The 27,305-nt window shown below is 53.3% G+C and overlaps 1 protein-coding gene and 2 long non-coding RNA genes across 4 annotated transcripts in view; 1 reads left to right on the forward strand and 2 right to left on the reverse strand.

The window, feature by feature from the left end:
• Nucleotides 1-148: 148 nt before the first annotated feature.
• Nucleotides 149-5,447, reverse strand: LOC142024391 (uncharacterized). Its single transcript, XR_012648464.1, has 3 exons — nt 5,360-5,447; nt 4,266-4,385; nt 149-3,310 (listed from the first exon to the last, which is right to left on the reverse strand). It is a non-coding gene; the product is annotated as an uncharacterized LOC142024391 (long non-coding RNA).
• A 9,440-nt stretch (nt 5,448-14,887) lies between these two features.
• On the reverse strand, nt 14,888-17,083 carry LOC142024390 (uncharacterized). The gene is made up of 3 exons (XR_012648463.1): nt 16,980-17,083; nt 16,162-16,300; nt 14,888-15,093 (listed from the first exon to the last, which is right to left on the reverse strand). It is a non-coding gene; the product is annotated as an uncharacterized LOC142024390 (long non-coding RNA).
• PPP1R13L (protein phosphatase 1 regulatory subunit 13 like) overlaps nt 16,911-27,305 on the forward strand; it is a 28,190-nt gene continuing 17,795 nt past the window's right edge. The window contains exon 1 of one of the 2 annotated variants that reach the window (XM_075016351.1): nt 16,911-16,960. The gene's annotated coding sequence lies outside the window, so the exon portion shown is untranslated. Of the gene's footprint in view, nt 16,961-17,162; nt 17,225-27,305 lie in introns of those variants that run through there. The other variant, XM_075016350.1, reaches the window with a different exon arrangement.

Consider the following 27,305-nt stretch of genomic DNA (forward strand, 5'->3'; position numbering starts at 1 on the left):
TTACTTCCTGGGATCTTGCTGCAATATCACAAGTGAAAAACAATATTCCAAAATATTCCCATCTTTTCCTCAGAGTTTCTCAGTTAAAATATTTATAGATATAGATATATATAATCCGAATGCTCACCACTCACAGCACCCCTGCCCCCTTGGAGCAGCCCTCTCCATGCACAGCAAGTGCTATGCAGGAGTCTCACAGCTACCTCCTTGCCCCCTTCCCTTCTTGTTGCTAGTGGCCAAAGGGCATGCTGGGAAACATAGGCCCTTCACTGCTCCAGGTCCAGCTCTCTAGGCAGGGAGCTGGACAAGCAACTACAGCTCCCAGGGTGCCTTGGATTCCCCCATCATGGCCTGCAGGCTCCCCCTGCATAGCACAGCAGGGAGGCAGGGAAAGAAACCAGACATGGCGGGGGGGCAGTGTTTGCACACACACCCCTGCATACAGGCCTGGGGATAAAATAAGGAAATTCTGTGGCTTATGATGCGAGTTCCATTTCAGCACAGCAGGGCAGGACTGGGAGACAGAAGAACAAGTGGTGGCAGCGGTGGGAGCTGCAAATGGCTCCTTAAAGAGCCACATGTGGCTCGGTGCTGCCCAGCCACCAAGCCTAAGAAAAATCTAATGGTGACCCATGTTTGGGTCCAAACCCAGAGGTTGGGAATCCCTGATCTAGAGTATGACTTGAAGTGGGAGCAGGGAGCCAAGCAGATGGAGGGTGTTCTGAACAGGCCTAATATGTCAGGCAGACAGCTCGGTCATACAGTCCTTATTCTGGCCCAGAACCAGCTGGTGTGAAGGGGAGATTTGTCCATTTAAATTCTGCAGGATTTGGCCCCAAATCTTGTTCTATCTCATGTTATATGAAATAAACATCTTTTTTCTGTTCTCCAATTTATACTGTGTTCCCCCCGCCCCACATCCTGCATGAAGAGATGACTGGTGACGGGGTAGCGGGAGGCGGGGCCCACCAGCAATATGGGCCCTCCAGCCTGGAACAGCCCATACCCTGCCCCTGCTCTCCTAGCTGAGGCAGCATGGGGGACTAGCAGGCCCAGCATGGAGGGCAGCAGATGTACACGTCCACACCCATCCCCAGCGCTCACCAGCAGTGTGGGAAAAGTGCAGCCAAAGGGCGCCAGCTGTGACCCACCGAGGCACAGTGATGCCCCCCCCAAACTGCACGCCTTCAGCCAGAGGCAACAGGAGGAGCGGTGCTGCATGAGATTGCTGCCTCAGACACAAAGCCCCACTGGCAGCCTGCCATGGGGAGCAGGAGGGTCAGCCTGGCGGAGAGATCCATGCACAGGCAGAGTGAGTGTTGGAGGGGTGCAGTAGCCACTGAGGCCAGTCCATGCTGGTGCAGCCGTGCCGTGCTGGTGCAGCACTCCCTATCTCCCCCGTGTCTATGACCTTCAGGGGTAGGATTGCCGGATGTCCTGCAATCTGCAGGACAGTCCCAAATTTCCATGAGCGGTGCCGCGTTCCACATTCACGTAAAAATGTCCTGCGGGGCTGCCAAGATCCCTCCCTGCTCCCGGATTCCTGCCCCCAGCTGGTTTTCATAAGTAGGGCTGCTGGCAGGGCTTGGTGCTCCAAGTTTGAACTTTTATACCGGGGTGGCCAACCCCCGGCTGTTCGATCAATGAAACGCTTGGAGCTGTGAGCCCAGACTGCTCACCGCCATTCCGCACGTGCTCCCCGGCACCTGGAGGGAGAAACGTGGCTGCGGCAGCTCCGGTAAGACCAAGGCATTGAGTTAGAATGGGGGCAAGGGGCTGGGGGAGCAGGAGGGCATTGGTTTAAAGCAGGGAGGCTGGGGGAGCCGGGCTCTGGTGGGGGCATTGAGCCAAATATATACTTTTAGCTATCTATATCTAGACAGATAAAAATAGATGTGGCTCTTTGCACACTATCCACAGCTATTTTGACTCTTCGTCTCTAATGGATTGGCCACCTTTGCTGTATAATGTTTCCTGTCTATGGAACTATTTCATAGGGTGAGCTGGGGCTGCATAGCAGAATGATGCTGGTGGCTAGATGAAATCTCCTGACCTGGTTGCTGGGTGGGGGCTGCTGCCATACTGGTTAACCCCAAAATTAGGGCTGCCGTTCACCCCTCCTTTCCCTCCCACACCAGCCCCAGAACATAGTGGGGCTGAACTAGTAGAATTTGTGGGTACCCCCAGGCTTTAGCATGAGACCAGAAATGAGGGATTCAGTGTGGGATGGGGTGACCAGGAAGCAGGCTGGGGAAGGGGATCTATTTACCTCCGACCATTTCTCTCTCTTGTCCAAATCATGTGGACTTATGACCCTGTCCTCCAAAGCACTGGCCAGCCCTTATGATCCTTTCTCTTTCCCTTACTAGGATCTCACTTCCAAAGTTTCAAGGTGCTTCTGTGTCTCTAACCACCTTACACTCTTGTTCAGCCACAGCAACATTTCCCCTCCCCACGTGGGGTGCACGTTGAGTTTGAGCCTCACTTAGGGTGTTTTAAAGTTCCCAGTGCCAAGCTCAGCCTGTTTGGCTGAGCCCAGTGACGACAGAGAGTTGGCTCCATCACGGCGTTGAAGGGCTTTCGCAGCAGCCCATCTGGGTATGAATGGCTGCTTTAATTTAATGGAGGAAAGCAGAACAGGAACCAGTAGTTGCATCACAGCCTGACACGTGCCAGTTCAAAATCAGGTGCAAATATTTACCAGGGGAACAAGCTCCCTGCAGCTGCAGGGGATTCTCAGCCTCCTGATGTCTCCCAGTTCAGCCTGGCTGGCTCTTGGTGCTTCCAGCAGACACGACTGGGTCCCTGTAGGAGTTGCCTGGGGGCTGTTCCCCATCCTGGGATAGACGAGATCGGACATGATCATCCAATGGGCAAATTTGGCCTTGGAGTCAGAAATACACGTAGGGCCAGCCCCTCCCATGTGCACAGCAGCCAGCCTCAAGGGGCACAGGACCAGCTGCTGGCTTCGCATGGCGGGTTGCAGGGGACTGCAGCTGGGGCTCCCTGGCTTGGCCCCACACCTCCAAAACGCCCCATGGATTGGAAAGGTTGTTCTCTCCTCCACTCCATTATGCGTTTTCGTTTGGCTCTGGGAGAAACAAACCTCATCCCATTCAGTCCCTTGTCACCATCCATGTGCAGACGGAGCCGGCTGCTTCTCATTGCTGCTGTTGTGGAGCCACCAGGTGGCCAATTAAGGTCACTGCTTTGCATGTAAAAAAATTGGCTTTTTCCATAGAAACATAATTTGTCCTCCTAGGAACAGATTCATCTCCAAAGGGAAAGTTGAACCTGAGGGAAGGTGAACCTGGGGGAAGAAGGGAACAATTTCAACATTACTGAAATGAATGAATGAATAGAATTCTAACTATATCTTTAATACAATGGGGACTTTTAAAACCAAAAGCAGTCAAGTAGCACTTTAAAGACTAGCAAAATAGTTTATTAGGTGAGCTTTCGTGGGACAGACCCACTTCTTCAGAAGTGGGTCTGTCCCACGAAAGCTCACCTAATAAACTATTTTGCTAGTCTTTAAAGTGCTACTTGACTGCTTTTGGTTTTGATAGTATATAGACTAGCACAGCTTCCTCTCTGTTACCATTCAACATGGGGACTTTTAACTACCTGTTACTCGAGAGGGAGAGAGAGATGCTGGAGACATTATGGATCATTCTATTAAACCATCCCACAATGTACAACAGCAGTCAAGAAAGCAAACTGAATGTTAGGAATAATTAAGAAAGGGATAGAGAATAAGGCAGAAAATACTTTATTTCCTCTATGTAAATTCACAGTATGCCCACATTTTGAGTACTGCATGTGCAAGTGTGGTGACCTCACCTCAAAAAAAGATGCAGTGGCATTGGAAATAGTTGAGAAAAGGGCAACAAACATGCTTGGGGTATGGAATGGCTGCCATACGAAGAGAAATTCATAAGAGAGTGAGTTTTTAGCTTGTAAAAGAGACGACAGGGGGGATCTGATAGAGGTCTATAAAATCAAGATTGGTGTGGAAGAAGTGAATAAAGAATCACTTACTCCTTCCCATAACACAAGAACTAGGGATCACCGAATGAAGTGAATAGATAGGTTTCAAACAAACTAACAAACAAACAAACAAAAGGAAGTATTTCTTCACACAGCACACAGTCAACCTGCGGAACTCCTTGCCGCAGGATGTATTGAAGTCTTAAGATTATAAGAGGGTTCAAAAAAGAGCTAGATAAGTTCATGGAGGATAGGCCAATTAAATAGCTACTCACCATAATGGGCAGGGATTGTCTCCCCAGCCCGTTTGTCAGAAGCTTGGAATGGGCAACAGAGGAGGGATCATTTGATGATTCCCTTGACGTTCACCCCTCTGGGACACCTGGCATCGGCCACTGTTGGAAAACAAGATCCTGGGTTAGATGGATCTCTGGTCTGTCCCAGTATGGACATTCTTCTGTTGTGCTTTCCATACACAGACAGAGAGAATAACCTTAATTATTTGCATTTCCAACACACTTTGCAGAATGAAACAGACTCCGTTCTGGGTAATGCATGACAAAGTCCCCATATTAAACAAACCATCTGATATCCTGAATGTACTACATTGTGTTTTAAAAGTATTAGAAAAGATGTGATTGTAAATGCATGGGTTCCATCCTTTACATGCACACACACAAATGTAGAGACAGAGAGAATAAACTGAATTATTTGAGCTGCCAACATTTCCACATCATTTTCATTAGGAAGGTCATTTCCAGGTCTTTATTTTCTCAGACCTAAAAATAGGGTAGGAATAAACTGGAACCAAGGAAACACAGAAGTGAAGGATTAGTGGTGTGATCCATTCAGTGACAGACAAAAAACCCACTGTGAACGCAGACCTGTGATTTCCCAATGGCATTCCTTATTCTTCCAGAACATCAAGTTAAACAAAACTCAGTTCTGGGACAGCAGGAAATGCAGCATGCAGGTACACACCCATGTAACCTTAAATCTAACAACAGGGAGTGACTCCCTGAGCACAACGAAAACTCTGAGTATAAATTACAGCTACTTCCCAAGGTGAGTGTCTTCAGTGAAAGATCACACCTGCCCCCATCAAGAATGGATGGTTTTATGCTCAGTACAGGTTGAACCTCTGAAGTCTGGCCCTCTCTGGTTTGGAAACCTCCATAATCTGGCATGGTTTTAGTTAGCCAGACAACTGTGTAGCCAAGTTTCCCGCGGTCCCCTAAAGTTTGTTTCCAGCTACCAGTCCTTGCTCTCCACGTTGTGTGCTGTTATTTAGCTATAATTTACCCCTAAGCATCATCTAGGACCCCAGTGAGCAGTAGAAGTGTTGGTAACGCTGCTAAACAATACTGACCTCATGTGGTCCAGCAAATTCTCTTGTTTGGCACCAGTCAGGCCCTGATGGTGCTGGACTAGAGAGGTTCAACTTGTAGTAACTTTCATCAACTTCAAATAACAAAACCAGAAAAGTTTACACTTACTTTATTATATGAAATCCCTGCCGGTCCTCTTGCCTGCCTCCTCTCCAGTGTTCCCCAGAAGCTGAGCATTTGAGTGACCACCCAGTAGTGATTCAGGTGCTGCTCAGCTGATTAGCAGAGAGCCCACAGCCGGCATCATTTCCATTGGTGGTGCACAGTCACACCTGGCTTGGTGCATGTAACAAAACTATTCTGCCCCGATTGGAAAAAATTGGAAGTGCTCCTGAATGAAAGGCTGAATTCCTTTCAAGGGGAGGAATGAAAGGAGTCACCACTCCCTTGGCTACAGGGCAGTTTCCCAGGGAAAGCCTGACCCCTGCTCTTGGAGTCCTTGGGTTGCAGCAGAGAGGGCGGAAACACCCTGGCTCTAGCGTTCATTCCCCACTGTGACAACTATGAACAGCAACATCATGAACCACAAAACACACACTCATCACGCTTCAGACAGAAGAGAAATTGGCAGGAAACTTTGCTCTTCAGCCCTGGCCACGCTTAGGCAGCTGCCCTGAGGGTCCTGGGGAAGCTGGTCTGAGTGAACAATTGGGATGTTTCACTGACATGTGAAATGCCTTTCCAATGAGACCACAGCCGGAGTGCAGAGAGAGAGCTGTGCTGCTTTAAGCGCTCTCTATAGACACATCTGTTGTCTTTCACAATACTACCCAGAAAGTCTTTTCATTTCATTAGCCCTGTGGTTTCCAACCTGGGGTCTGTGGACCCAGGGTATTGCAGGGGGTCCATGAAAAGGAAATAAAAAGAATAATAGAAAATAAGTTTTAAATAAATGCCAGTTACAACCAATTAGTATTTTTAAATGAATTATCTTCCAATCATGTTATGAACCTCTGTCCAAAAATCTATGTGGCGGTTTCCTTTTTCATTCACTGAAGTGTACAGAGCAGCTAGAATTGGATCCAATGGGGGTTTGTGAACAGTTTGGGGGTGATTGGGGGTCTGTGAATGGCTTGGGGGGCGGTGTTTGGAGGTCCACACTAGTGGAAAGGCTGGGAACCAGGCACTAGCCAAAACCTACCCGCCGCCTATGGCCCGCAGGGGAAAAGATTACAAGAAGCAGAGACCTTCAGAACAATGAAATAACAACACATCCATCAGACTGAGTAGCCAAGTAGTTATGGCACCAGGTTGCTGATCTTTCCTCTAAGTGGGCCACTTTTGGTCTTCTCCAGACTTCCTTAAACAAACATTTCCCTGCTTCAGCAGAGGGACAGTCCTACATTCATGGCTCCCTACATGCAATTTATGCACGCCCCATGCAAGAAAAAGCTCACCAAGGAGTTAGCTGTCAGATCCTCGCCCCCACTGCTCTACAGAATCCAAATGTTGGCAAAGCTTATCAGAGCCCAGCTGGCAGCGTGTCAAGGGCTGGATCAGTTTGACTACAAGTGACACTCACTATAGTAAAGTGGCTGAAAACATGGGAGTTCAAAGTTTGCTGGTCGATATTCCCATCTCGTTAGAACCCCAGAACTCGATCAAATTGAACCGCAGTCATTCTGTGCGTCTGGCCATTGTTAGCTGAAAACCAAATGCCACAGAGCAGGAATGACGGTCGGGACTCAGGCTATGGCTACACAGCAGCGTTATTTTGGAATAAGCTACTCTGGAAGAGGTTTTCCGGATTAGCTTATTCCAAAATAGTGCAGCCACACACAAAATGTGTTTCGAAATAGTTTGGCATCCAGACACAACAGAGCCTATTTTGAAATAGACCCCTTGGACACACTATAGTGTATTTCCAAATAGCCTCTATTTCCTGTCCACACAGCTGTTTTGAAATACAGTAGATCCCTGACTCGTTCTTGTTCTCACAACCCCCACATAAGTTAAATTTCCCTGGTAAGCTTCCTGGCTCCAGGGAGGGGAGGGGAGCTGGGGACCAGGTGGCAGGGAGCCGGGAAACTGACCAGCAGGAGCCGGGAAACTGACCAGCACTGGTGGTTCTCAGCTCCCACCTACTCTGGGAGCCAGGCGCAGCTTCTCCCCAGCTGAGGGAAGCTGGGGAGAAGCTGCAGCAGTGTGGTTGTCTGCCCACCCAGCTTCCCCCAACTGGCGGAAGCCAGAGGACAGACATCCACAGCGGCACAGCTGTCTGCACCCTCCTTCCTCCGCTTGCCTTAGCTGGAGGAGCCTGGCATGCAGACAGCTGCTGCGGCAGGACTTGCCCCAGCTGGGAAAACCGGGGCTTTTGATTTGCACTTAACTAGCATTAATGCGAGTTAAACACAAATCAAAATCGTGCATACCGGGGGATTACTGTACCTATTTCAGAATAGGTGCTTTTCCTTGTACAATGAGGATCAGCAAATTTGAAATCAGCTGATAGGAATAAGGGGATTTCGACATTTGCAGGGTCCTTTCAAAAAGGACCCTTGTGTAGACGAGCTGTGCGTGATCAAAATGCAACACTTTTGAAGTTCTGCGGCTGGCAGCATGCTAATGAAGCACTGAATATTCATTTCAGCACCTTATTAGTATTCTCCAGTTTGGCTGTCAGCATGGCCATTTCAAAGTTTTCCCCTAGTGTAGATGTAGCCCCTGAGAGGTGAGCCCAACCAGTTGCAAGATTTCAGATTTGCTAATCAGAATGTGAGGATGGGATAGAAAAGAGTTAACCGACCATGAGAATGGAAGACAGCAAGTGGATAGAGACATTGGCCCTGACATACACATTATGTTGTTTTTACGATTATAAATATAAGGAATTATTTGGCGCTCAGCAGAAATAAGCGATTTGCTGACTTTAGAATTGCTCACCTATGGGATATGTGTTTTTAAAGAGTTAGCTGCAAAGTAAATATAAATAAAGCAAGTATAAGTAAATCACTCAGAGCAGGATAAGGGAGCTTTTCTTTGGGCAAGGAGCTGACACCTATACATGTCATCAACTGCACAGAAGAAGGATCCCTGAGACTGTGGCTACCCAGCAAAGTTATTTCAGAATAATGGTCGCTATTCTGCAATAGCTTTGTGGGCTTATAACCAACCCAACTGCTATTTCAAAATAATTATTTCAAATTTGGTAAACCTCATTTTACAAGCAATAACACAAAAGGGACTATTTCAAAATCAGGTATTCCAGAATATTTTATGCCAAAATAATACTGCTGTGTAGACATAATATTTCGGATTAGACCTCCTGGAAGCAGTGCTCCAAAATAGGCTCTATTGTGCGTAAACACACTGTTTTGGAGTAAGTTTGCTTACTTTGGGGCTTCCCCATACTGTAGCTGCATTATTCTGGAATAGTTTATTTTGGAATCCTCTGGAATATGTTATTCTGGAATAACTCTGTAATGTAGACACAGCCTGACAGCCCAGCTGGTGAGCACTCCAAACCCTCTCAGACCTTGGATAATTATGTTTGAGATGCGCGGACCCTGGTGTGTGTGTGTGTGTGTGTGTGTGTGGCTTGAAACCTAATGGAAGTAGGTTTAGGTGACAAGTGGCAGATTTAAGGGTGACAGTCCTGAAACAAAAAAAATTTCAAAAATCAAATGGAGAGAGAAATCTCTGAGCTGCAATTTATTTCCAAATTTGACTCCATTAACCATGGATTAAACAGAGCCTGGGAATGGCTCACAGCTGACAAAGGCAGTTTCTCTGCTCTGGGTGCTAATATCTCCCCATTAGACTCTGACAAAGGCTCACATCCCCCTGTCTGATCTGACTTGTTTTAACTCTTTTGATAAGTACTGTTGATAATGGGCCATTTCCACCCTGTTGAATAAACCTTGTCAGCTCTGGCCCCCCCTCTTACTGGGACCCCACTCTTTAACCCCTCTGAAACCGCTGCCCCCCCCACTCATGCATCTGGTGAACTGGGTCTTTGCCCATGAAAGCTTATGCTCCAAAATATCTGTTCGTCTATAAGGTGCCACAAGACTTGTTATTCTCAAAGCTACAGACTAACACGGCTACCTCTGATATATCTCTCTGGTTTGTATCTATCATTTATCATCCGGCAGTGCTGGGTCCCCACGGATTTATTTCTGACAGCAGCTGGAGAGAAACAGTTATGATACCCCTGCTTTGGGTTTTGAAACCCTGGGGCACATTTTTATAGTCGTTCCATGAAAGATACAAAATGGCCCAGTTACTCTACGGAAGGTACAAAAGGGCCCCTCCTGACTGCAGGAGCTTGGGGCTACGTCTACACGTGCAGCCAACATCGAAATAGTCTATTTCGATGAATAACGTCTACACGTCCTCCAGGGCCGGCAACGTTGATGTTCAACTTCGACGTTGCTCAGCCCAACATCGAAATAGGCGCAGCGAGGGAACGTCTACACGTCAAAGTAGCACACATCGAAATAGGGATGCCAGGCACAGCTGCAGACAGGGTCACAGGGCGGACTCAACAGCCAGCCGCTCCCTTAAAGGGCCCCTCCCAGACACAGTTGCACTAAACAACACAAGATACACAGAGCTGACAACTGGTTGCAGACCCTGTGCCTGCAGCATAGATCCCCAGCTGCCGCAGAAGCAGCCAGAAGCCCTGGGCTAAGGGCTGCTGCCCACGGTGACCATAGAGCCCCGCAGGGGCTGGAGAGAGAGCATCTCTCAACCCCCCAGCTGATGGCCGCCATGGAGGACCCAGCAATTTCGACGTTGCGGGACGCGGATCGTCTACACGGTCCCTACTTCGACGTTGAACGTCGAAGTAGGGCGCTATTCCTATCTCCTCATGAGGTTAGCGACTTCGACGTCTCGCTGCCTAACGTCAAAGTTAACTTCGAAATAGCGCCCGACACGTGTAGACGCGACGGGCGCTATTTCGAAGTTGGTGCCGCTACTTCGAAGTAGCGTGCACGTGTAGACGCAGCTTGGGAGTAGCTATTTAGTGGACACTCACGGGGGCTTGATTCCTGTGTTTGAGAATGAAAATCACAAACTCCCCTTTTCCCTAACACAGTGTTTCCCAGTGTGGTCTGCGGCCCAGTATTGGTCCTTGGAAAAAAAATACCGGTCCTCAGAAAATACAGTCATACCCTGAGATATGCCCATTCGGGTTACAGGAATTCGACTTTAGAAGGAGTTTCATTTAATACCCCTCCTTCGGCTTATGAGGCATTTCTTCACATTTACGAGGACTGATTTGGATTTTGTGCACCTCAGCAGGACGTGGTCGCCCTGCAGCAGGAGAAAGGCCCTGGCTCCAGGCAACGGCTGCCCGCAGCTGCATCCTGCCCTGCGCATCTCTCCTCATCACCCGGCGGCGGTTTCCCGGAGTCCCCCTCCCAGGCACTCTTCGATTTCCATTCCCCTTGCAGCCCTGTCTCTGCACCTGGGACAGCCCCCCAAAAGCAGGTAAACAGCCATATGATAGAGTAACTAATGAAGGGAAAATGCCTTGTTAGGTTGTGTTATGATAACTAATATTAACTATTGAAGTAACGGTGTTCATTTTAATGGGATTTGGTGTTGTTTTAGCATAAATGGGTGTAAATTTTGGGGCTCAGAAACACTAAATTTTTTCACATTGAAATTAATGGTAATTACGTTTTCGACTTACAAGGCTTCGCCCTTAGAGGGGTTTTTCAGGAGCGAATTACCCTCGTAAGGCGGGGGAAGACTATACAAATTATTGTACATGAGCATATTAATTTGGTACATTTCATACTTTCCCGTGTGACGCTCATGTGTTTTTGTGCGACCAAGCCTCTGTTATCGGTTTTCATGTCACGCGACACAGCAGCCCTGGTTTGTTTCTGTGCGGTGCAACAACATATGTGTAAATATACAAACTTTACAACTGTTAAATTTCTACTGGTTAAATTATAACTAAAGTAATAACAATAAGTTAGGCACTTAAGTATTTTATATCCAGATTTATATTATTACGTACTATTATTATTGTGAATAAATAATAAACATAAAAATTTATTCATTTTTTATTCTTTTTTTTATATGCATTTATAATTTTGGGCCACAAAAAAGGTACTGAAAAATACTGGGTTCCAACTATATAAAGTTTGGGAAGCCCTACCCGAATGAATGCATCAGGACATGTTTTCTGCCCCTGCCCCAGTGCAGCCAGACTGACAGAGAAATGCTTTCGCTCCAAAGAGAAGACTTCTCAATCATAGAATTCTAGGACTGGGAGGGACCTCGAGAGGTCATTGAGTCCAGCCCCCCGCCCTCCTGGCAGGGCCAAGTACTGTCTAGACCATCCCTGATAGACATTTATCTAACCTGTTCTTAAATATCTCCACAGATGGAGATTCCACAACCTCCCTAGGCATTTTATTCCCATGTTTGACCATCCTGACAGTTAGGAACTTTTTCCTAATGTCCAGCCTAAACCTCCCTTGCTGCAGTTTAAGTCCATTGCCTCTTGTTCTCTCCTCAGAGGCCATGAAGAACAAGTTTTCTCCCTCCTCCTTATGACACCCTTTTAGATACCTGAAAACTGCTATCATGTCCCTCCTAAATCTTCTCTTTTCCAAACTAAACAAGCCCAATTCTTTCAGCCTTTCTTCATAGGTCACATTCTCTAGACCTTTGATCATTCTTGTCGCTCTTTTCTGGACCCTTTCCAGTTTCTCCACTTCTTTCTTGAAATGTGACACCCAGAACTGGACACAATACTCCAGCTGAGGCCTAACCAGCGCAGAGTAGAGCGGAAGAATGACTTCTCATGTCTTGTTCACAAGACACCTGTTAATGCATCCCAGAATCATGTTTGATTTTTTTGCAACAGCATCACACTGTTGACTTATGTTTAGCTTGTGGTCCACTAGAACCCCTAGATCCCTTTCTGCCACACTCCTTCCCAGACAGTCACTTCCCATTCTGTATGTGTGAAACTGATTGTTCCTTCCTAAGTGGAGCACTTTGCATTTGTCCTTATTAAACTTCATCCTGTTTACCTCAGACCATTTCTCCAGTTTGTCCAGATCATTTTGAATTTTGACCCTATCCTCCAAAGCAGTTGCAACCCCTCCTAGCTTGGTTACATCTGCAAATTTAATAAGCGTACTTTCTATGCCAACATCTAAATCGTTGATGAAGATATTGAATGGAACCGGTCCCAATACAGACCCCTATGGAACCCCACTTGTTATGCCTTTCCAGCAGGATTGAGAACCATTAATAACTACTCTCTGAGTATGGTTAGCAAAAAGTTTCACTAGAGACAATGGTAAAAGAGAAGAGACCGGCTCTCTGGCCAAACATTGATACGGTCTCGCATGATCTTCTTATCAATAAACTAGGCAAATACAACTTAGATGGGGCTACTATAAGGTGAGTGCAAAACTGGCTGGCTAAGTGGTTCGAGCAGCATTTCATACATGAATCTAGCCATGGAACACTTTTGTGCTTGGAGTATATTGACAGAACACATCATGCTGGCCTGGGGTGGAGGGAGGGGTTCATACCACAAACTGCAGCACGTACTGTTCAAAAGTTGATTTAAGAGTTAGTTTTCAGATGTCTTGTATTTTACAAAGAACAGCAAGAGAAAATCATCTGAGTGAACCACTAACATCCTTCTGATAAGAAGACCGTTAGCAACCCTATAATTAAGTCTAAAAATTAAGTACAAGCCCAAACCAAAACATCAGTATAACAGCTGAAAAAAGGATGGTTAGTGTTGTTCTTTTGTACAAACATAGAAAGGACAATATTGTTCAGCAAAGGACTGTTCTTCCTGAAAGCTTAAAACACTTTTGTGCAAAGGAAGCGCAGAACACATGAGGCATGGAAAAATATTTTTAAATGTGTTTTTTTATAAATTTATCTTTACAGAAAACTACTGGAAAATAAAACTAAGCAACATTTGACAGTATTTCTAACGGGAAGAGTGTTTTTACGTCTCTGTTTCAGCACGAGCCACGTAATAACAATTATACTTTTATGAATGTGTTATAAATATTAATATACCTACCATCTAAATACTGTTCAAATACCTTAGTATTTCTGACACACACACAATTTCTTATTCAATATTTTAGAAGGAAAAATATTGCTAGCATTGAAAGTTTTTCAAGGGACACCTATTCACTTTCTGCAGAACAGTTTGGGAAACGCTGAGTTACAGGGCTGATGTTAGATGTGTGAGGCTGTGAGCTGAAAAATTGCTTGGGCCTAGGATCAGCTGAGGTTCAGTGTGTATTTGTGCGTGTGGCTGGGGGGAGAGTGGGGTGGGCAGGGTTTAGAGCAATGGTCTTGGAATGCAGCGCTCAAATTTCCTGGAGGGCCTGGAGTCACAGTCACGGATTTGGAATTTCCGTACGGGTACTTCACGACACATTAGCATTCACCTACCTCCTCCCTTTACCGCAGGGCTTGGTTCCATCGCTCCGGGGTCTAGAGCCGTGGGCTTAGAATACAGCAGGTTGCCTGTTCAAACCCCGTGGGGGCCTGGGTAGCTGTCTCTACCCAGAGTCTTCCCCTGGTTGCTTGTCTCTCCTCCGAGTTACACCACCTCTGCCCTCTGCAGCCACCCTGACAGGCTCTGGCTTCTGACTGGCATGGGGCAGAGAGGGGGTGGGACTCAAATATAGAATCCTAGGGCTGGAAGGGACCTCAGGAGGTTATCTAGTCCAGCCCCCCTGCTTCAAGCAGGATCACCCCCACTAAGTCATCCCAGCCAGGACCTTGCAAAGCTGATTCCACCACCTCTCTCGGTAACACATTGCAGTGCCTCACCACCCTCCTGGGGAAATGCTTTTCCCTAATATCCAATCTACACCTCCCGCTCTGTAACTTCAGACCATTGCTCCTTGTTCTGCCATCTGTCACTGCTGAGAACAGCCTCTCTCCATCATCTCTAGAGCCCCCTTTCAGGAAGTTGAAGGCTGCTATCAAATCACCCCTCAGTCTTCTTTTCTGCAAACTAAATAAGCCCAAATCTCTCAGCCTCTCCTCACAGGTCACATGCTCCAGCCCCTTAATCATGGTCATCTGACTTTAATCCCTGGTACCGGAATTCATTTATAACCCTATCTTCTCAGTGGGCAGAGGTGTGACTGTGGGTGGGGTTGTGTGGCTATGTGGGTGGGAATGTGACTGTGAGTGGGTGTTGCAAGGTGGGCAGGGGTGTGACTTGGGGTGGGTTGCGTCACTGAGTGGGAGGAGGTGTGATTGGGGGTATTGTGCTGCTGAGGAGGGGAGGGTATGACCAGGCGAATTGAGTTGGATTGCGGGGGTGAGGGTGTGACTGTGCAGGGGATGTGTCACTGAGTGGGTTGTATTGCTGGGTGGGTATGGAGGTGACTGTATGTGGGTTTGTTGCTAAATGGGGGAGCTGTGGTCGAGGTAGGTGGGGTTGTGATTGTGCGTGTGTTGTGTTACCTAATTTCCACTAAAGACCACGGCAGGGTCACACTCATTTGTACTTTATTAAATGGCACTGTTGTGTTAAAGGAAAAGGGGGACATAGGTTTCAAGCACACACCCCTGCACTCTCACCCCCGCCTGTGCTCACACACAAACACAGGTGAACTCACGCAGGTGAAGAGTTGCGTAGAGACAGCAGAAAAAGCCAAGGCATAGCAGGTCCAGTGTGTCTTCCTGCAGCCACGAATCCGGGGCGGCGAGCTGTATGACCCCATTATCACCTTGCTCTCTTGTCAGCGTGGTGCTGCGGAGCAATCAGGACCATCCATCCTGGGGTGAGCCTCCTCCAGCCTCCCCAGCCAGCCAAGATTAACTCCTGCAGAGTGGTGATGGCAAAAACTCCCCCACAGCTTTGCACCCCTCTTTTTATGTGTTTCCGTCCACTGCTATTGTCCTGTCCCACTTTCCTGGGATGCTGTAAGACCATGAGTGATTACCACTGTCCCAGGACTCTTATCTGATCATGAGTCATCAGCCAGGTGCAGATGGGCCTTTGATCTTCTCTCCATGGGGCCTCTTTCCCTTTCTGGGGTGGGTTCTTTTGCAGGGCTCAGCTCCTATTATTCTAAGGCTGGGCCCATGAAAGCTCACGCTCCAAAATATCTGTTAGTCTATAAGGTGCCACAGAAGTTCTTGTTGTTGTTGAAGTTACAGACTAACTCGGCTCTCACTCTCTTACTATTATTCTCTGGCCATCAAGATACTGTTGACACCTGGTCATCCAGACAGGCTGGATTTAGGGACCTGATTCCATTACACACACATTCTTGCTTCTAAATGCAATCACAGACATGCCTAACTTTCTAACAGACAGGAATTCTTACCGACTTATGGTACACCTAGAAACAATTTTTCCTCACTAACTTACCATACTTAATATAGACCTAGCAGCTGCTACAAAACAAAGCTTACGAAACAAAATAGAATGGTATAGAACACAGCAGAATCTATAAAACAAAGCTGCTCTGGCAAAACTTCCACAAAGTGACAAGACTTGAAACCAGCAATGACTGAAAGTTACAGAACTTACGTCTGCAATATACTGGAGGCTTTATTCAACAGGTTGTATTGCTGGGTGCTGACATGGTGGGTTGTTGTGTGCTTGTGTTGTGTTGTGCTGTAAGATGGGGGGGTTGTGTTGTGGATCTGTGCAAGTCTCCTGAACATAACTGTGGAGTCTGAGTTGACCAGTTGCATTCCCAGATGGTCAGGGGCCAGGAGCAGGGCACAGCAACCTGCCCAGCCACGGCACCTGGGAGGCCAAAGGGCTGAGAAGTTCAGGTAACAGACCTGAATGCCAGCTGCGACTGACCTGGGACTACACTCAGCTAGGCCTCCAGTTGCTCTCCCACCTCTCAGGGCCGGCCAGCCGTTCAAGGCAACACAGAGATATTCCTGGGATCGTTGTCCAAACTGCAGTAGTGCCAGTCACAGGCTTGGACCGGTGTACCCTGTAAGATAAGCACATGGGAAGCCGCCCAGGAGAGATTCAGGGGCCACCCAGCTGATTAGCACTGTGCCCACAGCCAGCAGCGTGTGTCTCTATTGATGGTGAACATCTGCACACTCCTTGGGCACACATAACAAAATTTATTCTGCCCATGGATGGGCAAAAATGAGAAGGAACCCTGACTTGGAGCCCAGGACACTCAGTGCTGCACATACCAGACCAGAGCCAGTCCCCATCCCAGGAATCCCTCTGCACAGGCCAGTCACCAGATCTCAGCGTGCTCGGCACTGCACAGACCAGAGAAGAGCCTGTTCTGCTCCTGGGAAGCACCCTGCACAGACCACTCACCTGGTCCCACAGAGTGCTTGGCACTGCACACAGCAGGCCAGAGGCTGATCCCTGCGCCTGTCACCCCCGGCTCAGACCAGTCACTTGCTCTTGTCATGCTCTGGGCTGCACAGAGCAGAGCCGGTCCCGCCCCTGGGAATGGGAACTCCCCTGCACAGAGCAGACACCCCGACCCCAGCGCGCTCGGCGCTGCACAGACCGGAGAAGAGCCGGTCCCGCCCCTTGGAATGGGAACTCCCCTGCACAGAGCAGATACCCCGACCCCAGCGCGCTCGGCGCTGCACAGACAGGAGAAGAGCCAGTCCCGCCCCTGGTAAGTACCCTGCACAGACCAGACACTTGCTCCTGGCGTGTTCGGCGCTGCACAGAGCCGAGCCGCTCCTTGCCCCGCAGACGCTCCCTGTGCTGGGGCAGGCGCGCGGGCCGCCGCGGTCCCCGCCCGGCCCGCCGGAGAACTACAGCTCCCGGCCTGCACCGGGACGCGCCCGTCCCACCTGTGCCGCTGCCCAAACCTGCTAGCAGTCCCAGGGCGGCGTGGCTGTGTGGAGCCGCTCGGAAAGGCAGCGCCCGGTGCTAGGTCAGTGCCCGGCCGCGGGCCCGGTTCGGGGCTGCCCCGGTTGTGGAGTGAGAGGGGGCGGCCGGGGTACGGTGCGGGGGGCGGGTTAGGCTTCAGCTGGGGGCAGGGGCTGGGGTGGAAGATGCCCCGGGTGCTGCGGTGTGAGCGCGGGTCGCCCTGCACGTGTCTGAGCTGGGGGGCGCGGCATGGGAGCGCCGTCGGGCTGGGCCTCCCGGCAGGGGAGACTGAAACCTGCACCCCGCCATACACCGGGGAGGGGCTGGAGCCGGAGCACCCCGGGGCTCCCCCACACAGCCCGGCACCTCCTGCTGGTACAGGCTGTGGGGGGAACTGCCCTGCGCCCCTTGCTGGTAGAGGCTGGGGTCCGCGTTGGGGGTGCGGGCTCCGGAAGGGTTGTTCTTGTCTGGCCTATAGAAACCCTCAGCTGAGGATGAAGTCCAGGCTCGGTTCTGGCTCATCTAGGGCTGCTGGCTGGGGGTGGTTCTGGCCTGGGTTAGGCAGGAGCTCAGGCTGGCACTAGTGGTCCCTGCTGGCTGAAAGGCAAATACAGGGTCTGTCTTCCTGTAGCTCAGCTACTGCCTGTGCCAGGCTGGGGTGGGTGGGGACCTAGGGTGACTCTGTATTGGTAGGCTGGGCAGGGGTCTGATGGGAGAAGCACCCATGTGGTGCTGGGCTGTGGGCACCTGTTGTGAGAGGTGCTGTGTGGGGGCTCTTAGAGGAGGAGGAGAACCCATGAGACATCCCCAGAGAGGTGCTGAAACTCTGGCCCTGGGGGCTGTGTCTTGGGATGGATGCATGGATGGGGATTGTCGCTGACTCAGGTTTGCCATGGAGTTCGCTTCCTTCCCCCCAGACAGTGACTAGTAACAGCTCTGTAGACAGCAGGAAAACAAGACTGGCACAACCCAGAATGAAGGGATCCCAGAGCCAGTCGGGTCAGCAAGGCACTTAGCCAGCCCAGAGGCTGGGACCTGCTCCCTGTGTGTGTGTGGGGGGGGGGAATCGCTGAGTGTCTGGGGTACTGTGCATCTGGCAGTGATTGTTGTGTCTTGGCTGGTATTCGCTCCTTGTGATGCTGAGCCCCGGTGTGGTGTGGTGGGTGCACGTGTTTCCTGTCTGGATTGGAAGGGGTGGGAGCAGGGTCTGGCAGCTGGTGTTACCCAGGCTGGGCTTCTCTCTGAAGGCTGCGGGATGGACATGGACATGCCTTGCAGTTCCTGCTGGTGTTCTCTCTTGGCCAGGGCCAAGCTGTGCCTGGGGGCAGCTGGCTGCTGTGTGGACTCACTGGACTCACCGTACCAGGGCTGATGTGGGCTGGCACTGGACTGGACTGTTGAGAGACCCCCACCCGACTGGGACCCTTAACTCCAGCCCCATCCAGGTGGGCCCTAGAGGAGATGCTAAGGAAGCTGCCGGCCCCAGGAGGTGCCTTGTCTCAGTCTGTTCAGCCTCCATGGCAGAGGCCCTGGGCACGGCCCTGCTGTGCATCTCCTGACTGGATCTCTGCTGAGCTTCCCAGCCCCCGTTCCCCTGTACTGTGTGCATTGGAGTTGTGTGTGTTTAGTGGGTGGGAGGGACATGGAGTAGCACCAACCTAGGGGCTAATTTTTCCCTGGCTCAGCCCCCTGTGATCTAACTTCCTGTTTATCCAGGGTTCGGGACCCCCTACATTTCTGCAGGCTCTGGCCCAGCCTCCTCAAGGGTCACTGGGATTAGCCGGGCTGGAATGAGTGGCTGAGATAACTGCACATACCAGCCTGGCTGGGGCCATAAAAGGCTCCTGGGCTGGGGGCTGGCTGTGTTCTGGCCTCCTGCATTCTTATCCTTGGCTGATCCTGGATTGTCAGGCCCTGTGCCCGGGTGCTGAGCCAGGCACTCTGGGAGCTGCTCCCTGGCATGCCGCCAGGCTGCCTGCAGGGATGGGTTTTTGCAGGTACCCACTGGGATCTTGCCTTACCCAGGAGCTGGGCTCAGCCTGAAAAGTAGCAGAGCAGTGCTGCTGTGCTGGTGAAACCTAGTGACATCCCTGGGCTGGTGTGGGGCCTTCCAGCTGCACCTGGCCCTTGGTTCACACCCTGCAACCCAGGTGGCATGTGACATTGCTGGCTGTACGGCTCATTCCCCTGGTGTCTCTGCCCTGCCAGGCTGCAGGGGCTTGGTTGGCTCATGCTCTGCCCATTGTGCAGCATGGGCAGGGGGCATTGCCCATGTGAGTGGCTGGGCTGAGTCTGCTAAGTGCTGGAGACAGCCATGTGGAGAGGTGTGAGCAGCCCTGGCAGCATGTTAGCTCCGGACCCTAATGCTGACAGATGCTCAGGGACCTTGTTAGCTCTCTGGCTGCGGACGGCGCTGAGTGAAATGGCTGCATGCCAGTTGAGGCCCCCAGCCAGAGGCTTTGGGAGCGGGAATATTGCAAAGCCGGTATGGGCGAGCCAGCGAGCTGGGTGGCGGGCGAGAGGTGGCGACACAGTGCAGGCATGGGCAGCCGAATCCCCTGGGGTTGCCAGTTTTGCATGATTTGTGGGGCCCAGCTGGCCAGGCGAGTGGGGCACCGGTGACTTCATATGGGTGTGGGCACAAAAAATTGGGCACCTTCCTTAGGAAGTTGCAAGGGGGCTGCACAGGGGGTGTTCTCCCATTGTCGGCAGTGCCAACCCCAGCGTAGTATTAATGGGCTGCAGGGAGCGGGGGCAGGGGCTCGGAGGGGGGCACTGTCTTCTCACCAGTCATTGCTGACTCCAGTGTGGTGTTGGGTGGGGGTGGCCGTACAGAGCTGCTGTCTTTCAAAGGAGCCGCTCCAGGGATGTTTTCCGGAGGGCGGCTCACTCGCCGCAGAGATGGGGCCACGTTCCCGCCGGCGATTTCGCTAGTTCCCCTGCTGTCCGGGCTCTGCTGAGACAGGGGGCTTGGTCAGCTGTGTGCTACCCCCACCCCGCTGTGCAGCAGGGGTGATGGGGCTGGAGTGCCCCTTGTGCCTCTCTCAAGGCCCTGGTGTGGCTCAGCGTCGCTTCTGTGGCCTGTTCTGCCCGATGGTACTTCAGCACAGGGAAGAGCAATACCTCCCTGCACCCCCTGGGCCTGGTTCTCCAGGACCCTGTTCTCCAAGTTGTCGCTTACACCCAACCTGGTGCTCCCTGCTGTGTGCACTGGGCGGGGACGGGGCAGGCCAGAGGTGTGACAGTGGTGCCTGGTGCTGGTGTCAGGCAGGAGAGCCAGGGCCCTGGGTTGGGCAGCAGGTTGTGCTTCATGAGAGCCACTCCCAGATGCCAGACGCTGCCTGCGTTTAAGGGCTTTGGTGCGTTGTTGGCTCAGCCCAGCTGGAAGTGGCTCTTTGATCTCCTGGCTGGGAGGCTGCTGGCGCTGGCTGTAGGTAGATGGCACTCCTAAAGCTGCACGGCCACGCCTGTCCGGGCAGCGCGAGCACACGCCACTCACTTAAGGCTGTGCCTTCCCTCGCCCTTCCCAGGAATTGCTGCACTTCCTGCTTGGGGGGGGGGTCCCCCGCCTGTTTGCCCTCCCCCGCAGGCACTACGCAGGGCTCTCCTGCCTCCGCATGGCTTCCTTGGCAAACCTGGAGTGCTGTTAGCTGAGCTCTGCAACCGTTGGGCCGTGTGCAGAGCCCGGCCTGCTCCCGTGGGAAAGTGCCTGGAGGGTACCAGCAGCCCCACCCAAAACAGAGCATCTGGTTTGATTTGGCCCCTGGGCAGGGGCCTTGCTGGCTCAGGAGTGAGGGGAGTGGGACATGGGGCCTTTCCCCTCTAGGGGGCGCTAGCTTCCATGTAGCCCTAGGGGGGGCGCCACGCTCGCTCAGGGTGGGGGTGGGGAGTAGCACACAGTGTCTCCCCTGTAGGGGGCGCCAGTTTCCTAGGGGGCGGGGCCATGCTGGCTCAGAGTGGGGGTGGAGAGTGAGATGCTGCGTCTTCCCCTCTAGAGGGCGCCAGCTCCACTCTGGCCCCAGGCTGGGACTGGCTGGCTTGGGTAGGGGGGAAGGTGAGGCCGGGACATAGGTTCTGTCCCCTCGAGGGGGTGCTAGCGGCAGTCTGGGCTCAGGGCAGTGCGCTGGGCTGGCTTGGGGGGTGGGCAGTGGGACTTCCCCCAGAGGGCACCAGCCTGTGCTGCTAACTAGTGACGGCACATTCCCCACTCTGTGCAGAGCTGCCACTGGCCCGGGCCCCAAGGGAGAAAGAGGGAGAAAAAAACCCTTGTGGATGTGTCTCAGCCCTCACTTTCTCCAGGCTCCAGCCTCGTGGGAGCAGGGGGAGATGAAGGGCTGAGGCTCAGGATTGGATTTGCTCTTCTGGGGCTAGTGGATTTTGTCCCCCCTCCAGGCTCTGGGGTGGGGCCAAAAATGCGGGGTTCAGTGTGCAGGAAGGGGCTGGAGATGAGGGTGTTGGCATTGGTGGAAGTTGGGGTGCAGGAGGTGGGGGGTGCAGGGTCTGGGTGGGAGGGAGCGTGAATGAGCAGGTGGGGGGTGGGGTCTGGGTGGGAGGGTCCGAGGGACCAGGGCGCCTACCTGGCCCAGCTCCCAGAGGGACACTGGTGTCTCCTTGTGGCTCTGCATTCTGTCCCATTGACACCAATTCCCAGACAATGGGGGTGAAGGGGCGAAGCCTGCAGGGGGCATTTCCCTGCCAGGCACAGCCCCCGGGCCCAATCCACCTTATGGCCCCGCTTGGCTTGGGGTGCCCCCCACAGTGGCGCGACAGGGTCGATGCTGGGGCGCCAGCTGTGGTGCCCCCATGCACTGTGGGGAGGAGGGGGTTGCCAAGCCTTTACAGGCAGGGTCAGATCTGGCCCAAGGGTACAGTTCCTTGCGGCTGGGGACCCAGGAGAGATTTGGGTGCCGCCCAGTTGATTAGCAGAGTGCTTGCAGCCAGCAGCCTGGCTTTGTCTTGGTGGTGCACATATGCGCATGTCTAGGTGCATGTAACAAATTTTTTTCTGCTCATGGGTGGAAAAATTAGAGAGCACCCTGGTCATGAGGCTGTGCCGCTTTGCTCCAGGGATGAGTCGAGGAAAGGGAGTATCCCACTGAGGGGGACCCAGCCTCCCAGGCCCTGCAGGTGAGGGGGACCTCTCCCCCCCACAAACTTCCCCCCCAGCTGGGAGTTTGGCCCATGATGGTATCTCCTGCTGGTGGCATTCAGGGCTCCTGGGCCGGTGAGGGAGAGGGCTGGGGGTCTTGGGGCAGCGCTCTCTGCCTGGTGCGTCCCATGGGCTGGGTGGTGCTGGGTGCACGTTTCCTAGTGTTTTGGAACTGGGTGTGGCTGGCTGAAGAGCAGGTTCTCCTAATGGGCGTGTGGCAGCAGCGCGAGCGTCTGGGATGTGCACAGCGCTGTGCGTTACTCAACCCCCAGCGCTGCCGGGGAGCCAGGGCCCTGCAGGGAGGTGTGGGGCATTCTGCCGGCTGGGAGGGCTCAGAGCTGGGCTGGCCGCAGGAGAGAAGTGGCACTTGGCTGGTGCCGGCCCACTAGCTCTTCCCTGCCAGCTCACCCCAGACCCGCCGCTCCCTCGGGGCAGGTGTGGGAGGCCAGGGGGTCAGTGCTGGGGATGTTACTGCAGCCCCTCCCATCGTTCCTTCACCCCTTCTCCTGAGGCCCTGCTCGGGCAGCGTGCCAGGACTGTGGCAGGAGATCTCCCCCGGGCAGGCAGGTCACTCCAATGGCCCCTCTGCTGGGGAAAAGCAGCTTGGAGCGAGCAGTGCTGCTCAGACCCTGCTGCCGCAGGTGGACAGGCCGTGGACGGCGACGGTTTGTGGCTTCCAGTGGGAAGCCAAGGGCCCTGCTGCCCGGTCCTCCAGTGTCTGCTGCCAGCGCCTGCTGAGGTGGCTGGATGGCCAGGCTGGTCTTCCACCCAGTTCACGTTTGCTCTGGGGAACGGGGCTACGGGGGGGCTGCTCCTCCCTCTGGTTCTGCAGTGGCCGACAGCTGGCGCCTGCCTTTTCCGTGGGCCAGGAGGTTTGGGCAGCTGCACCTCCAGGGTTGTAGTCTCAGCGGTTGGTTCCTGCTGGTGTCCCCCCGACCGAACTGTGACCTGCAGCTGTGCGGTGCCCCCTGCGCCGCTCACGTCAGGAGTTCTGAGCGGACAGATTCCCCCCTCCCTCCCCACAGCTCTCCAGCTACTGAGAGAGCAGGGGAGAGTTCCTGGCTTCTGTCCTGTGGCTCTAGGAGGGGAGTGGGGTCTAGTGGGGAGGGGGTTGGGAAAGGGGAATCCAGGGATCTCTCCATCTTGCTGTGTGACCTGGGGTGAGTCCCTGCCTTTCTGTGCTTTGCCCTCCCTGCAGCCCTGGCTCCCGCAGGTCCCTCGGGGCGCTGTGCTCCCGATACCCCAGCACAGCGGTGGGGTGGTCTGGCCCAGTGCCGGGTCGTTGGGTTTCGCTCTGACGCTTGGGCGGCAGTGGGAGCCGCCCTGCCTGGCTGCTGCGAAGCTGTGTTGTTACTTCACACCAGGAGCCGGGGAGGAGCCCTGAGCCTGCCCCACCTGCCTGCCGAAGAGTGAGAGCACGTGAGGCTGCCCTGGGCCAGGGTGAACGGACAGAAGACAGCCCCAGGGCTGCCCTCTGCACGAGGCATTGCTGTCCCTGTGATGGCCCTAGTTGTGCCCCTCCCGCACAGGTCCCCTGGCAATGTTCTGTCTTAACCGTTCTGCCCATGGGCAGAAATTTTTCCACCCATGTGTGGAATAAATTTTATGTACACCAAGGCTGGTGTGGATGTGCACCACCAGTGGAAACAAAGCTAGGCCCTGGGTGCTCTGCTAATCAGCTGGGCAGCATTAGGATCACTCCTGAATGGTTGCACCAGCGCTCAGCTAGGGCCCAGATCTAGCGGGGCTGGGTGTGAACAGATCCGACCAGGGTTCCACAGGGTGTCCTGGGTCCCAATTGCCTAGGCACTTAAGACTGCTGGGAGGGGTCCTGGGGTAAGTGAGGGTAACCAGGGCTCCACAAGGTTAGAAGGGACAGCGAGGGTCACCTAGTCTCAACCCCTGCCAACGTTCCTGCTCACCTTTTCCATCCATGGGCAGAATAAATTTTATCCTGTGCATGTGCGGATGTGTACCACCCAAGCTGCTGCTGGTGGGCACTCGGCTAATCAGCTGGGCAGCAGCTGGCTCTCCTGGCCAGCAGCCTAAGTGCTCAGCTTACTAGGAATGCTGCCCGCTGCCAAGATGCAGAATTCATTGACTGTAAATCACCCAAGACACATGGCTCCAGCCAGCTTTTGAAAACCTCCTGGGCTCCCACAAACCAGGGGTGTCCAACGTGGTCACCACTGCAAATAGGTCGCTGCGTTATGGCGAATATGGAGGTGGACAACCTGCGGCTGTCCAGCTGCCTGCGGCTCTTGGAGCCTTTTAAACGTAGAACTGGGGGGCGGCCTAGGGGAGGGGATTCTGTTGGGGGGCGGGCGGGGGAACCTGGCTGTGTAAGATAATGTGGCGACAATGGAAAGACAACAACCACAACCGTGGCGAGCTTTGAATTCCTGTTGGACACGGCTGGCCTAGACTCTGTTCCTTCGTCCTTCTGTTCTCCCCATTGGGAGCTTTCCCTTGGGAGATTGCATTCCAATCTGCTCTGCCGCCGTCTGAGCCCATTGCCTCTAGCCCTGCCCGGTGTGGCGGAAGAGAATGATTTTTCTCCATCTTTCTTATGGCAGCCCATCCCGTTGCTGAAGCTGCTGTTTCCTGTCAGCTGAGTGCCTGGGCAGCCCGTCCTGGAGAGAGTCAGGTGCTGCTCAGCTGGTTTGCAGAGCGCCCGCCACTGGCAGCCTGTTTCTATGGGTGGTGCACCTTCCGCAAAATTCATTCTGCCCATGGATGGAAAAATCGAGGGAACCTGCTGCTGCCAGGTCTCTCGTTCCACCATCTCTTTTTCTCCACGGCAAACCTGTCCACGTCCTCCAAGCTTTGCCTGTGCGGCTTCATTCTGTCCCTTGGATTCTTTGGCACTTTGCCCCTTCCTCATTTCTCCGCATTCTTGCCACGTGCTGGGGAGGAAGGCTGGACAGTGTATCCTGGGGGAGGCTTAGCCAGCGCCGAGCAGAGCCATCTGATCTCCCTGCCCCCGGGGCTTGCGGGCTGCCCCTCTGCTCATGCAGCTTCTGCAGCAGCATCGCACTCGTGACCTGTGTTGAGGTGCTGACCACCCGCAGCTCCCAGATCCCACTCAGCACCACCGTGCCACTTGTCCCCTAGTCTGGAGCGGTGCCTCTGGCTTTCCTTCCCCCCAGGGCAGCACCTTACCTGTGTCTGGGTTGAAGTTCAGTTTGGGGTCTCCAGTGTAGCAGGATCCCTTTAAATTCCAGCTCTGTCCACAAGGGGTTGGCAGCCTCCCTCCCCTGACCCCTTTGTGTCATGTGCAGACTTAGCCAGCCTGCTCTCTGGACCTCCGCTGATGAGGTGAGGCAGCAAAGGGGTAGTTGCTTAAATTGCAATTTAACAGGGCCCAGGGGCAGCGCTCCCTCTGGTGGTTTTTTTTTTTTTTAACCTTGCATGGGTGGAATAAATTTTGTGCACATTGAGGCATGTGTGGATATACACCACCAGTAGGAACACAGGCTGCCGGCTGTGGGTGCTCCGCCGATCAGCTGGGCAGCATTTGAATCTCTCCTAGGCAGCCGCCCGAGCGCTCAGCTTACGGGGAACGCTGCCCGGGGGCCCCGGCTGCCGCCACGGTACTTCTCCCTGCTCCATGGAAAGTGTCTCTTGAGCGAAAGCTGCTTTAAATGGGCTTCGGGCAGGTTCTGAGGTGGGGTTACTGGGACCCAGACCCTGCACGGGGCATTTCAAAAGCAGCTTTGAATGAAGAGATGCTGCTGTGACTTTCCCCAGACAAGGCAGGTGGGATCCAGGGAAAGGACAGGAGCAGTGTTCCCTGGAAGCTGGACAAATTTGCATTTTGGTGTCCCCCCTCTCCCCCTCCCATGGTTGTGGTGCCCCCCATTGCCTCTGGCCCCCCATCGACTCCCCTTCCCCAGTCCCTGCGCCTCCCTCCCTGCCAGGGCTTCCCAACCTATGCATCGCGATTAGATTTGTTAAGGGCTGTTAAGCTCGGAGCTGTATGTGGCTCTTAAAGAAGCCATTTGCAGCTCCTCAACGCTGCCAAGTCCAGCAGCTGGCGCTATCAGTAGAGAAGCAATTCCGCATTCCAAAGCCAGCTTCTCCACCTCCATCCCAGGCAAGCCCCTTCATAGACTCCTGCAGGAAGGAGTTTTCGCCTCCCCTCCACCCGTGGGTCCCCAAGTCTACAGTCCCCGCTGTGCTCCATTTGCCCCCTCCGGTGCCCCTGCACTTCTACTCCCTACATCTCTCCGCTGTGCTGCTTCACTATGACCTCCTGCAGCCGCGTGGGGAAACTGCCCCACCGGGGTGCACAAAGCCGCTGGCGTGGCAGCTCCTTCACCTGCAGCAGCCCAGCTGGGGAAGTGACCTGAGCGCAGGGAGCCCTGCGGTTGTGTGCTGGGGCCGGGGCGGGGGGAAGTAGGACCCTTTCCAGTCCATGTTTAAATATATCTCTCGACCTCCAAGGCAGGTGTGTGGGCGGGTGGGTTTGGAATCCTTCTGGGCACCACCAGCGGCGGCGAAGCAAACCAGGCTAGCCTGGCCAGGTTTGTTCTTGTTCGTATTGTCGCTAGCTGGCTGGTCCCCTGTTTAGTTTTGGTGAGAGGACTGGATCGAAGAAGGCACAGAGCAGATCTGCCTTCTGGTCCTCTCCCCGCGCCAGCTGGCTTCTCGTGTGGGCGGCGCCCCAGGCTGGCCCTGCTCCGCTGTTCTCCTCCAGCGTACGTGCGCAGCCCTGTGTTGTCACTTGCGTTCCCGGCCAGCTGTGACGCGTCGTTCCTGGGGCGCCTTGGCTGGCATCTCCGGGGGTGCTGGGCCTGGTTGTGAACGGCTGGCCTGGCTCAGCTGCTGCAGGGTGCCGCAGGTGTGTCAGGGGAAGGAGAACGCCTGGGAGATGTTTGCGTTGCCCAGTCTGTCCCCTGGCGGTGGCAGGTGGGTGAGCGACCCAGGCCTGGCCCCAGCCTGACTCTCCTGGATTTGGCATTCCCACTACCCCTTCTCCTGCAAGGGGCCACGG

Source organism: Carettochelys insculpta, chromosome 22 (genome assembly GCF_033958435.1).
Source record: "Carettochelys insculpta isolate YL-2023 chromosome 22, ASM3395843v1, whole genome shotgun sequence".
NCBI lineage: Eukaryota > Metazoa > Chordata > Testudines > Carettochelyidae > Carettochelys > Carettochelys insculpta.